General features: G+C 44.7%; 1 long non-coding RNA gene across 1 annotated transcript; it reads left to right on the top strand.

The window, feature by feature from the left end:
- Positions 1-11,717: 11,717 nt before the first annotated feature.
- Positions 11,718-13,506, top strand: LOC124701356. Its single transcript, XR_007002003.1, has 3 exons — positions 11,718-12,052; positions 12,130-12,666; positions 13,156-13,506. It is a non-coding gene; the product is annotated as an uncharacterized LOC124701356 (long non-coding RNA).
- The last annotated feature ends 203 nt before the right edge of the window (positions 13,507-13,709 follow it).

Raw genomic sequence — 13,709 nt, 5'->3', positions numbered from 1 at the left:
AGACCCTGTAATAGCAACAACCAGAAATGGGCGAGTGGGTGACAGATGAACACATCGTGTGGCCAGAAAATGTGACTGTTAGCTAATTGTAATCAGTCAAGTGATGGATAGTAAAACCGAAAAAAAAAACACTCAAAGAGACAACTCCATGTGGAGCAGCCAGATAGAGAAACACCAAAATTCCACGGAATCCTAATTCCGTCGCGCGGACAACTAGTAATCTAATTATCTAACGTTTCCTAAACACTAGTAATCGTGTACGTGCACATGCACGTATTGACTAAATCACGGAAAAGGAATTATACATAGTAAAGTATATATTTTCCTTTCAATTTTGAAGGAAATGATGATGTGTACAAATAACATTTCAGTGACACAAAATCATGCGATGCTTGCAAGGTTTCAGCTTTTGATGTACGTGTAGAACAAATATTTACAAGAAACATCATGATTCCTTCCTTAATTATTCCTGCCCTGTACCTCCACATACCAAAAGGTGCTAGCTCTAAGTGACGAGACACAAAAATAAGACACTATAGGATCTCTTACCATCTAATAAAACTAAACCTTAGCTCCATTTACTCTCAAATTATTCTTTCCTCTCAAGTTATTTGCTTTTACGAAAAAATGCAGATGTATCTAGATGCATTTTAGTTATAGATACCTCCGGATCTAGAAAAAGTTGAGTCACTTATTTTAGGACGGAGTAAGTAGATCGATAAGGAAAATCTGAAACTCAAAATCTTAGCTCCATTTAATCAAATCTATAGGACTCTGCTTGGGATTGAAGTTATCATCAGTATTCTATTGATGGTGGCTATATATAAGGAGGCCTGGTACATTTGAAAAAAATGTTGACTGTAATGCATGAGCGTCAGCTCCTAGAATTTCCCAAGAACAGTTATCTGCTGCTGGTAACTTACTTGCAGGAAAAAGGTAGAGGAGATGAGCCAGGCAGGCAGCATGATATTAGCCAGTAATCCACTTATTGGCTCAACCTGCTGTTTTTTTGCTTTGTTTTTGTCTGTTCTGTTCTCTGTCAGCTAGTCCCTCTCTAGTTTGTAACTGGACCTATACTTTCGCTTACTTGGCAGAACACATGCAGTTTTTCCTCAAAATAAAATCTAAGTTGTCCCATAACACGGCAGATCAATAAAAGATGTCAACTGGTAACTTTCATAAGCAAAATAGAGTTTAAAGTTTGTACAAACACCTTTTCTTTCTATACCATCCCAAAACTTATACCTTATAAATCCTAGCAGATGAAACTGCAGAAAACTATGAAATTTACCATGTTAAGTTCAGTTAGCTGACGAACTGTACAATGGTGCACCAGCATTCATGTACAGAACTCCCAATCAATCGTCCAGGAACGTGCATGCTGCATGTAAGAATTTCGTCACTCTTTATGTCAGTAAAATTGTCAAGGCAACAACGAAACACGGAGCTAACAACAAATACATAACTGATGCGTATATTTGAAGCTAAACAAAAGATGCAGAACTCACCAAAATTGCATAAGCTTTGGCTACATTGAAATAGTTTTATTATGGAACCGTAAGTTAATCTTGGATTCCAAAAGCAACTCTTCATTCATGAGTTATATTCTAGAACAACTCCTCATTCATGAGCATGAGAAAAAAGAAGGGTTTGCGCATCGAATTTTCTCCACGCTGTTACAGACTTGCAGTCATGTCAACGCATTTTTCTGAACCTCCTCATCTTGTACTCATATAGTAAGCATGCACGTGTAACACACGTCTTCAAAAAATTGTTCAGGTTCATTGAATTTCATTTCTATTTTGGCGATCTTCCTTTTATTATCATTTCTCCACAGAGCCACATCATTCATTCTCAAGTAGACCAACCGACAACTAATTTTGTCGTAAACCGTGTCATCTGAACATGGCAGGAGTAATCAGCGTTAGTTTTCAAATAACATTACAACATAGAATAAATATTATGATAACAGGCTAATATACTTGTTCTGAAATGCAAGACAAAATATCTCATATCCACTACTCCTTGATGTTTTACATCCACAAAGCATGGGATAAACCGAAATTATCTGAAAAGTTGGTTTTCAATCTGGCAAAATAATTTCACTTCAGCACATATGACCAAATTTGATAACGTTTGACAAAATTTTGAATTTGGCTCGAATCAGTACATCACTGGAATATACTATCGTTTGTTCGTAGTTCGCAACTTAATTTCCAACACCCTCCTCTATGGTATACATATAGTTAATTTTTTATGACCCTTTTATACTAAATGGTGTGTCCACTGTTTATGCAATACAATTATGTCAGTATACCTTGTGTTCTTCTCAGGTTGTTTCTCTGATCAGCTGGATGTACCAGTAACATCAAGAAATTCAAGCCTCTCCAATCTTACATTAGAGGCATGTGTAAGCTGCATCATTTTGTTGAATTGTGAGAATGCACAAAAGGCTTCTTGTTTGACATCTCTATCTTGTGTTCACTTGCCTGTTTGTGATCTGAACATCAAGTTTGTCAGGTCTCTATTGATTATTTCACTACAGACTCTACCATGATATTGTGTGCTTCCCTGATTTACCTATTACTTTAAGATAATGTACTCAGTCATTACTTGTTAGAGCATCTAATGATACAGGTCATCAATTATGACCAATGGAAAGGGCCACTTCTACAGTTTGTTGAAGTAGGTTAGCTAGCAATTTTGATTAGTTTCAGGTCTGCATGGATAGTATAATCATGGAATACAATGGCCTAGATCCAAATGTGGATGAGTATTAACTGATAGACTGGGTGGAACTTTGTGTAGTCACATGTGCTTTTTAGTTGCAGTTAATTTTTATTTCTACACAAGATTATTTTCTCAGATTTTCTCATGGAATTTATCAATGCAAAGTGAGTTTAACATTATTTGTTTTCAACCGTGTATGGGAACATGAAAAGGTAAGTTACGGTAGTCACAGTTCACAAGTACTTTTCATAAAACAAAATCAGTGTAAGAGATTAAGGCTAGATAAAAATATAAATAATGTGCATCTCACGTTAACAGAAAGGAGAATACGATTTAGCTTATTGTGAGATACCCTGCAATTGCAGCACTTCAATTTGTGAACTGCTAGATGGACTGCTGAATGCATGGAGCATAGAGATAATATGGGTATCTGGCCTTCGATCTGCATTGACATTCGCGGAAAAACTCGTCAACATGGCAAATAAAATACCAAGAAGATATCATTACGCTGCAAAAGAGACATGAGAGGTTGAGCAGGATTTCAAAGAAAATTATAGCACATCAGATGCATCTATAGTATCCCCGCATATATAGGAATATAATTTATGTGAGCTAACCTCAAGACGTCCAATTGATGATCCTCTCGACTGGATGCTGCCACATGCTGATCCTCCTTTTCTTATAGATCTCTAAAAGGATTTCTCTAAGAAAAAAGAGCAAGATAATTTGATAATCCTAAGAACACCATATCCTTTCGCCCTGCTGAAACTGATGCGGCTGAGCAGTCGCCGACGATCTTGCCCTGGCCGATGCTTAGAAGCCACTGCGACATGTGGGTAGGCCTCTCAAATACAAACAATCCAACTGAAAATAAGTTTGTGCCCGATCTTTGACCAAGCACTGAAACAAACTGATCAATCACTGATACTCATAAAAATCGATGAAATACTGATTAAAACAGCTTATCAAGAACTGATTAAAACAATGGGTGAACTCTTCTTGATAGAGCATATTGCAGAGAACCAGTGCAAGGTTAGGATCCGTTTGGGAGCAATGTAAAATTCTTCCTCTTAATGAAATACTCTTTTATGTTAAAGCAACAATAAAACGACTGTAGACAACAATATTTCCTTACACTTCTCTGCCCTTGGATACAATGTACTTCTCTGCCCTTGTATTGTTAAGAATCAATATAGAAACAGAGATAGTAGTAGAGGAACTTCAGTATTCAACATAACTATATAATCTGAAGTCTCAGAACTGATATGATCACACCATTTTTTTCAAAAAAAAAGGCTAAATGCACACATGGTACAAGAACTGCAAAAATATCAGAGAACATAAGCTATTAAATCGAAGAGGACGTACAACCGATTCACACATCTGATGCAGAAATCATGCCTACCTAGAGAATAGCAGTACTAAAAAATCAAGATGCAAAGACCCACAAAAATATTATATAATCACAATCTTGAAAGCATAACAACCTGGCTAGAAACCTACATATATATATTCCTATCTAACCTAAAACACATGCCTATTGGTCAGGTATTTTCTTCTGCTCATCTTTGTACAATAAACAAAAATATCAAATAGCCATACATCATGATAAATGAACACGAATGTACCCTAGTATATCAAAATGTCAAAGTGACGCAGGCAAGAAGAAACAACCATCTTTTGTAGCTTCAATTCTGAATTTTGATGGTATGATAGATATGAATCCTTTCTCTTGCTTGTACTCTTCTGTTTCCATACCCTGTAACTTCAAACTCTAGATGAACAGATAAATTAAATGCTTAGCTTACTGAAATCAAGAGGAGAAATGAGGAACAATGCTTAAAAGGACCATCTCTCAGCATGGCTTGTTGCTCCATTACTTGAAGCCTTGTTTTTACTCATTGTTCTGAATAGAAAGTCCTCCAGAGTCCCTCTGTAAACAAGTGCCGCCCGGACCTGCATCCTCTTCACTATGGACATCTTCCCCTGCAGCGCTGCCGCTAGACCTGCATCTGCTCCACATCATGTGCAGAACACAAGCAACAGCGTCATATTTTAAAGAACCAACATGACCATTTATCTCATCCTCCAAAAATGTTTGCAAAATTACGAGCTCAGTAAATGATCTAGCTAAGTCTTCGGCAATAACAGGAAGACATTTTTTTTTGTGAACTCTCTTGAATGAAGCAAATCTAATATTTTCTTAGGCTCGGAATAGAAAAGGCTAATAAGAAAATAGCAGTACTAAAAAATAAAGATGCAAAGACCCCCAAAAATATTATATAATCACAATCTTGAAAGCATAACAACCTGGCTAGAAACCTACATATATATATTCCTATGTAACCTAAAACACATGCCTATTGGATTTCTGGTAAGCTCAACAACATTACACGTACCTAGTGCTACTTCTAGCTATCACCACACAATGGGCTTAAGTAAAAAAAGTTAGCTTTCATGTCATGCAAAGGGGATACATAGTTGCACATGCTTTAAATTGGTTGTGCTTAGGCGCAGGGAAGCAGCCAAACAGAACGGAAAAGTCTCACAGTCCACATCCATGTACTAACACAAAAGTCCCCCCTTTCACACAAGTCTTCCCTTTCGCCAAGACCGCGCGTTACAACGAATCTACAAATTTACTTAGAGCATGTCTAACAGGCCCCGTATTTTTTCGCCCCTTAAAACGCGACTACAGGGCCTGTATTCGATTTCGGCCGGCCGAAAACTCGTCCGAGCTAGCAGACCCCGTATGTCTAAACTGTAAAAAAGAATATTCGCAGTATATGCCAAATTATTTTTTTTCTCTTCTTCCTTATCTCTTTCTTCCTCCTGCGTGCATCACAGCTCCTGCCCCGCCCCTACCCCGGCCGCCCCTGCTCTGCCCCTGCCCCGGCCGCCCCTGCTCTGCCCCTGCCCCGGCCGCCCCTGCCCTGCCCCTGCACCCCGCCGCCGGCCCTGCTCCGCCCCGGCCGCCCGCCGCCCGCTCCAGCTCCGCCCCGGCCGCCCCCCGCTCCAGCTCCGCCCCGGCCGGCCAAGCCCGCTCCCGCCCCGGCCGCGCGCGAGCCACGGCCGGCCGCGCCCGCAGCAGCTGCGCCCGCTCCCGCCACGGCCGCCCCCGCCCGCTCCCGCCACGGCCGCCGCCCGCCCCGCCCGGCCGCCCCCGCCGCCCGACCGCCACGGCCGCGCGCGAGCCACGGCCGGCCGCGCCCGCACCGGCTGCGCCCGCTCCTGCCCCGGCCGCCGCCGGCCCTGGCCGCGCCCGCTCCGGCCGTCCCCACGCTGGCCGCGCCCGCTCCCGCTCCGGACGCCCGCCATGGCCGCCGCCCGCTCCAGTGCGCAGAAGCAGTTGCTAGCTGAAATTTCAGCCCGCCAAGGGTGAGGGGTTGGCCCTGTATTCCCCCTCCCGCCCCGCACAAGTAAGGGGCGACGACCCGCCCCGTACTCGAAAACAGCAAAAAACGAAGCGGGGGCCGTTTTTACGGGGCGTGCTAGACGGCCGGGTAGAGCCGAAACCCTCAAATCGGCGGTTATTATACGGGTTTGCCCCTTTTACAGGGTCTGTTAGACCTGCTCTTACTAAGCAGCAGTCTGGCCCGTATAATCAAGATAAAAATGATGCTAAACCTGACCTCCGAAGCATTGCTGCTGCTTTTCAGAATTGTAGAAAATAAGAGTTCAGTTCTATCCCATTGCGAATTCAGTGTTGTTAACTGGCTTCATCTGTACTCAAGTCTTCAGGCCTCCTTGGCGGTGGTCGCAATTGCGTCCTGGACAACGTACGACGGCGGTGGTGCCTGCGGTGAGGAGATTCGGGCGTGTGGAGAAGAAGGGTAGGGCATTGAGTGGAGGCGCGTGCGGATGCGGCAGGCCGACGTGAGGATGGAGATTGGAGGCGAACGGAGGCGGGGGTGGTGGGTCGCGGCAATGCCGACGGAGAGTACCGTATGGATGCTGTACGGAGCAGGCAACGGCGATTCCCTGATTCTCTTGGGCAACGACGCCGCAGGGAGAGGGTCTCGGAGGTTGTACGGCGGCGTTTCACGGTTTCTCGGCGCTGGAAGTCTGGAACTGCTTTTCCTTTTCTTAGAGCGACGCGGTAGGACGTGATTAGCAGACGGGATTCAAGGCGTTTAGCTGCTCAACATTGGATGGTTCTGGGTCGTTAGATCTTGTGTGTGAATGGCCCAGATTAATTGGATCTGCCTCTCTCTCCCTTTTTATATTAGTGGAGATTTATATTAGTGGAGATGTACGGCGGCGTTTCACGGTTTCTCGGCGCTGGAAGTCTGGAACTGCTTTTCCTTTTCTTAGAGCGACGCGGTAGGACGTGATTAGCAGACGGGATTCAAGGCGTTTAGCTGCTGAACATTGGATGGTTCTGAGTCGTTAGATCTTGTGTGTGAATGGCCCAGATTGATCGGATATGCCTCTCTCTCCCTTTTTATATTATATTAGTGGAGATAAAGGCAACCAACACAGATTCTCCACTCGACTCCTGGAGCAGTGTAGGTGTAGCGGTAGCCCTCCACGCTTTGCCTCTCCCATCATGGCAGGTTCCTCGATTGTGCTAGCTCTTCTCGTCGCCGCGCTGTTGGTCGCCGGTGTTAGACATACGATATTGTATCGTATATGGTATGTCTTTGTAATCGTGATTGATCACGACTTCCTTGTAAAACCTCTGGTAACCTTCTGTATATATCAATGAATGAGAATCTCGGAGATATCCGAGTAGACCAAATATGTGTTGTTTCACATGGTATCGAGAGCCCACCTCTCTGGTACGTCTACCTGATCGCATCTGGAAACATCAAATCTTCGACGCCGCTGTTCGTCATCTTCACCGCGGCGATCTGAGCAGCGTCCCCATGGCTTCGACGAGCAGCACCTCCCTCAACCTCGGTGCTCCGCCCTCGGAGACGCGCTCCAACTATCCCATATGGCGGGCGCAAATTCTGCCCGCGATCCGCGGAGTCCAACTCGTTGGTCTCCTGGACGGAACCGACGCCGCACCAGCAAAGACGCTAGTCGTAGCTCCTGCTGATAAAGAGAAAGAATCGACGGAATCAACGATGGTTCCCAATCCTGCCTATGCAACCTGGCTTGCCCGGGATCAAATCGTGTTGTCCTATATTCTCAATGGTCTCTCCCCTTAGATCATGACACACGTTCTCCGCCTCGAGCACACAGCTGCTGTCTGGAAGGCAATCGAGTCGATGTTTGCGTCTATGAGCCAGTCCAAGATCACGAATGTGCAGGTGACCATCGCCAACACAAAGAATCTTGACAAAACCACCTCTGAATTTGTCTCCGCGATGCAAGAGATTGCTGATGAACTTGCTGCAGCTGGGCGTCCCATCCCTAAAGATGAGCAAGTCTCCTACACCCTCGCCGGTCTGGGAGCCGATTACAACTCCCTGGTTGATGCTCTCGGTGTGGTCACCACCACCATATCCCTCAGCGATTTGTATTCCCATATACACACCTATGATGAGCGTCAGCTTATGCTTCGGGGACAGCCGGCCTCTGATTTTGACACATCTGCTAATCAGGTAAACCGGCAGCAACAGCAATGCCCCAGAAACTTCAGTAATGGGCGTGGTGCTCCACGCGGCGATCGCCGAGATGACAGGCGCTCATATCGCCGTGATGAGCACCGAGAAGATAGGCCCTATGGTCAAGGAATAGGTGGTGGCAGAACACAGTCTGGAGGAGGATGTGGTCGTGGCCGTGGCCGCCGTCGTACTACCCCTTGGGTGGATATCACTTGCCAGATCTGCAACAAAGAGGGTCATCCCGCAAAGGACTGTTGGTGACCCTTTGATGAAGACTATGAATCATATGAAGATAAGGAGCTGCATGCAGCCTCCTATGGTGTTGATACTAACTGGTACGGAGATACCGGTGCTACCCACCTTATCACAAGTGAGCTCAACAATCTGACTATGCGAGACAACTACAAAGGCTATGACAAGGTTAACACCCCAAATGGGCAAGGTATGGATATTACTAATGTTGGTCATTCAATAATTCGTCATCTTGTTCAAGATTTTCATCTTCGTAATATTCTTCGTGTGCCCAATGCCTCAAAAAATCTTTTCTCCGTTCATCGCTTTACATATGATAATAGGATATTCATAGAATTTCACCCCTTCTATTTATTGATCAAGGATCAGGTCACGGAGAAAACAATTCATAGAGGGAGATGTGTTGGTGACCTTTATCCTCTTATATCCTCCTTGGTGTCATCTTCCCAGTCTTAGAAACATGTGTTTGTTGCCGCCAAGCCCTCTCAAGCAAAGTGGTATAGTCGTCTTGGTCATCCTTCGTCTACTATTGTTAGTCAAATCATTAGCAAAAATAAATTAGCATGTGTTAGGGAGTCCATTGATTCAATATGTGATTCATGTCAACGAGCTAAGAGTCATCAACTTCCTTATCCTGTGTCCACTAGTCTATCAATAGCTCCCATGCAATTAGTCTTTTATGATGTGTGGGGTCCTGCTACTACTTCTGTTGGTTGACATGACTATTATGTAAGCTTTATCGATGATTATAGTAAATTCACTTGGATATATTTGCTGAAAAAGAAGTCTGATGTGTTCAATGCCTTTGTCAATTTCCAAACATTAATTGAGAGAAAACTTGATCGAAAAATTCTTACAGTTCAGTCTGATTGGGGTGGTGAATATGTCAAGCTTAACGCCTTCTCTCAAATACAAGACATTGCTCGTCATGTCTCTTGTTCTCATGCACATCAACAAAATGGCTCCGCCGAGCGTAAGCATCGCCAAATAGTTGAAGTAGGACTTGCCCTTCTTGCACATGCTCATATGCCTCTCAAATTTTGGGATGAGGTCTTCCTCACTGCCACATATCTCATCAACATGCTTCCTAGTAGAACTATCAATAATGACACTCCTGTGCATCGCCTTCTAAACACCAAACATGATTACTCCTCTTTACGTGTCTTTGGGTGCGCATGTTGGCCCAATCTCCGCCTATACAACAAACACAAGCTAGCTTTCCGCTCCACACAGTGTGTGTTTCTTGGGTATAGTCCTTGCCACAAGGGAGTAAAGTGTCTCGAAGTTTCTACTGGGTGTGTCTACATCTCTCGTGATGTTGTGTTTGATGAGGTTGTGTTTCCTTTTCAGTCCCTTAATCCTAATGTCGGTGCTCTTCTTCGACAAGAAATTCTTTTACTTCCACCTACGCTTCTTAATCCTGAAAAAGAGGACACATTTATTGATGACACACACATGACTAATATTCCTACTAATCCTGCTTCTAGTCTTGTGTATGTTGCTCCGCAGGTTCCTATGCGTAGAACGTTGCAATCTGGTGAAAATTCTGCTCAGTGCACCATATACTGAAAACAACAGTTCAGAACAGTCCAACAGCACAGAACACGGAGCTGATTCTCTGCCAGGATCTACCTCGGGATCGAGGAACGAATTAGCCTCGGGATCGTCAGCTAGAGAAGGGACCGACCTGCAGTCTGCCTCTGTCCCCGACACTATGGTCAGCTCTGCAGCACGTGATGCGTCCACGCCCAGTGCGGCGCCCAGCGCGGCCTCTCCCACCCGGCGCGGATCTTCTGCGCCCGCGTCAAGCACCGCGCGCTCCTCTGCCGCGCAGCAGGCCACACCGCCGGCCTCAAGATCTTTTGTGCCCAGCTCTGTCTCTTCCAGCACAGGTTCTAGCAGCACGGGTGGGTAGACTGATGTTGCGTTTCAGCTGGATCCGGATCTTCTGCCTCCAACACTTCTGTGTGTAATTCTATGCAGCCTCCAAATTCTGTGCAGCCTCCAAACCAACCTCAGCCTCAAAACCAAAATCGACCAAGTACACGCGCCTCCAAAGGCATTGTTAAGCCTAAAGTGTACAAGGACAGTACTGTTCGATGGATTTTATCAGCGTCTATAGAAGAACCCACATCTCTTGATGATGCTCTTGCTAGCACAAACTGGAAGGAGGCTATGGATGCTGAATATGATGCTCTTATGATGAATAAAATCTGGAGACTGGTTCCACCACAACATGGTACAAATGTTATTGATTGTCGCTAGGTTTATAAAGTAAAAAAGGAAGTCAGATGGTTCTATTGATAGGTACAAGGCTAGACTGGTAGCTAAAGGATTCAAGCAGCGTTATGGTATAGATTATGAGGATACCTTCAGTCCAGTAGTTAAGATTGCTACTATTCGACTTATGTTGTCAGTTGTTGTTTCTAGGGGATGGAGTTTGCGATAGTTAGATGTCAAGAACACGTTTTTGCATGGTGTTCTGAAAGAGGATGTCTACATGAGACAACCACCTGGATATGAAAATCAACACACGCCAAATTATGTTTGCAAGCTTGATAAAGCACTCTATGGACTCAAACAAGCACCTCGAGCATGGTATTCTCGGTTGAGTTCTCATCTTATCTCTCTTGGATTTGTTGCTTCTAAATCTGATACATCCTTGTTCATTTATCACAAGTCATATGTCACTATCTTCATGTTTATCTATGTTGATGATATTATAGTTGCTAGCTCTTCTCAAGCTGCAACTAATGCGCTCCTAAAGGATTTGAGTAAAGAATTTGCGTTGAAGGATTTAGGTGATCTACACTACTTCCTAGGCATGGAGGTTAAGTCAGTCAATGACCAGTTGATGTTAAGCCAAACAAAGTATGCTCAAGATGTTCTTGCACGTGTTGGTATGACAGATTGTAAAGGCTCACCTGCACCTCTTTGGTCCTCAGAAAAGATTACAGCTCATGAGGGAGAACCACTGGGGGTCCTATGACAGTACTAAGTACAGAAGCATGCTAGGTGATCTGTAGTATCTTACTCTCGCTAGACCTGACATTGCATATTGAGAATAAGCAAGTGCGTGTGGGTGGGGCGCCCTCTCGCGCTATCCACGATAGCCGAGTGCCGCCGTGCGAGGGTTGGTCGTTCTGGCCTCGTTTCATCTCTACCAATTGGCCCACGTGGCGGCAGAGGAAAAAGATACAGGGGAGGGGAAAAGAGATCGTGACCTGGGCATAGGAACCCTATCCACATTCCTCCTTGCTGCCGCCGCCTCTCTCCTTCTCCCGGCGTCTCTCCCTCTTCCCCTCTCTCTCCGTTAGTCCTCCACCACTCGTTCACACGGCATCGGCGTCCATGGTGCGGGCAAGCCGGAGGAAGAAGATAGGGTCAAACTCCGCTGCTTGCCGGCCAGAGCGAGGGCAACTGACGTGACCCTGGCGACGGTGGCGGAGGCGGTGCTTCTTGTGCGGTGCTGGACCATGGCGACGTGGGGGGGCGGCCTCGTCTACAAGCACAAGGTGAGAAATATGAAGTGGGAAAATCAATTGTGTCGTCGTCCTCTTACTCATTGCTTCCTATCTCCATGTTGGCCTAGGCGAGATCTGCTGACCCATGAGGACAAGTTGACCTACATGGATTCTATGCGGAGGGGACGCGGCCACCTGGAGGCGGACGCAGCAGGCCGGCGGCAGTGCGTCGATCTGGGCGATCTCCAGGGAGAGGGGCCACTGACTGCAAGTTGAGGTGAGATGAATTTTACACTTGGCTCTCAGATTCCTAAGTTTGCCCATGCGGAGCCTATTTGTGTTTTGGATTGGTCAGTTGGTTGCAGCTGTGATGCGCAAGCTTTCCGTAAGGGACATATGTGAGCTAGGATTTTGCTCTCTCGTAGTTTAGGATCAGATGTGGAGGTTTGTTTTAATTAAGTTGAACCTGCTTTACCCACCATACGTCATACTTTTTTACTTTCTTGTGATACTAACTTGCAGTCCTAATATTTTTTGGTTTTGACCGGGCTGTGCTGATATTGATATTACACAATAACAAAAGGGATGATTGGTATGGATCTAATCATGATGGGAGCAGAAACACGGTGGAGAAAATGCAGATTGGCACTCGATGCGTATGTGAGGTAAAAATCTTACCTCTCCATTGCTGTTAGGTTCCCTGTTAGCATTACTATTTTGTCCTTGGATTGATTCAAGTGTCTTTCCTGATCATCGCTTGCTGGAAGAAGTGAGGAAATGGCCCTCCATGGTGAACAGATTTGTTGCCCTGATTTGGTAACAGGGAACACATTAATAATTTGCTACAATCTTGTTCATGCCAACAAGGTGTTTGGTTAAATTCAAAAAATGATATAGAGATGAATGAAAAATATATATTTCTGCCCCAATCAAATATTGATTACCTTGAGCCACTGATTTCCTGTACAATAGTAATTTTGAATCATATAGTTCTGGATATTCTTATTCTTGATTTCCACCTGAAGTAGTTTTTCATTTTCCCGATTGTAAGCTTAATATCATGATCCTCGCAATATTAGCCTGTAATTTTTCTCGTTCTAGGCAACTAAGGGAGAAAATGAACCTTTGGCCTCCTTTATCTTTTCTATTTGCAGGATTAATGGGATACATACAAGCGGAGATATAGGCGAAGTTGCAGTCATGGTGTGCTTGTACATCCATGATGTATGACTACTCGAAGAAGATGCCATGGCTGCATAACAAAGTGACCTGGTAGTATCATGTGTTTCGGTCTTGTTTTTTCTTTTACTGTTTCGTCCATTCAGTTTTGTTCGTGGAGTAATCAGTTTAGGTTTTTTTAATTATCTTGTGCAAGCGATGCCAGCGGGTTCCACCTGAATTCGGTGTTGAAGAATAATGATGTTCACCTGTTTGGAATTTCTAAGCACCTTGTTGTAGAGATCGGAATGGCTAATGAGTGGAAGTAACTATGCGTTTTGTTTTTCTGGTTCTGGTTGTGGTCCATCACCTCTATTTTGTTCTAGGTGAACTAGACACTTGCATCGGGAGCATACCTACCAATTCTGATGGATTAGAGTGCAGAGGACCTGTGAGGAGGCGCCCCATGGGGCGCCCCAACCACTAGTGCTGTTAATAAAGTGTGTCAGTATTTGCATGCTCCTACCACTTTGCACTTGACTGCTCCTAA

Source organism: Lolium rigidum, chromosome 3 (genome assembly GCF_022539505.1).
Source record: "Lolium rigidum isolate FL_2022 chromosome 3, APGP_CSIRO_Lrig_0.1, whole genome shotgun sequence".
NCBI classification, from domain to species: domain Eukaryota; kingdom Viridiplantae; phylum Streptophyta; class Magnoliopsida; order Poales; family Poaceae; genus Lolium; species Lolium rigidum.
The sequence above is the reverse complement of the archived record's forward strand: the minus strand, read 5'-3'. Positions and strand labels throughout refer to the sequence as shown.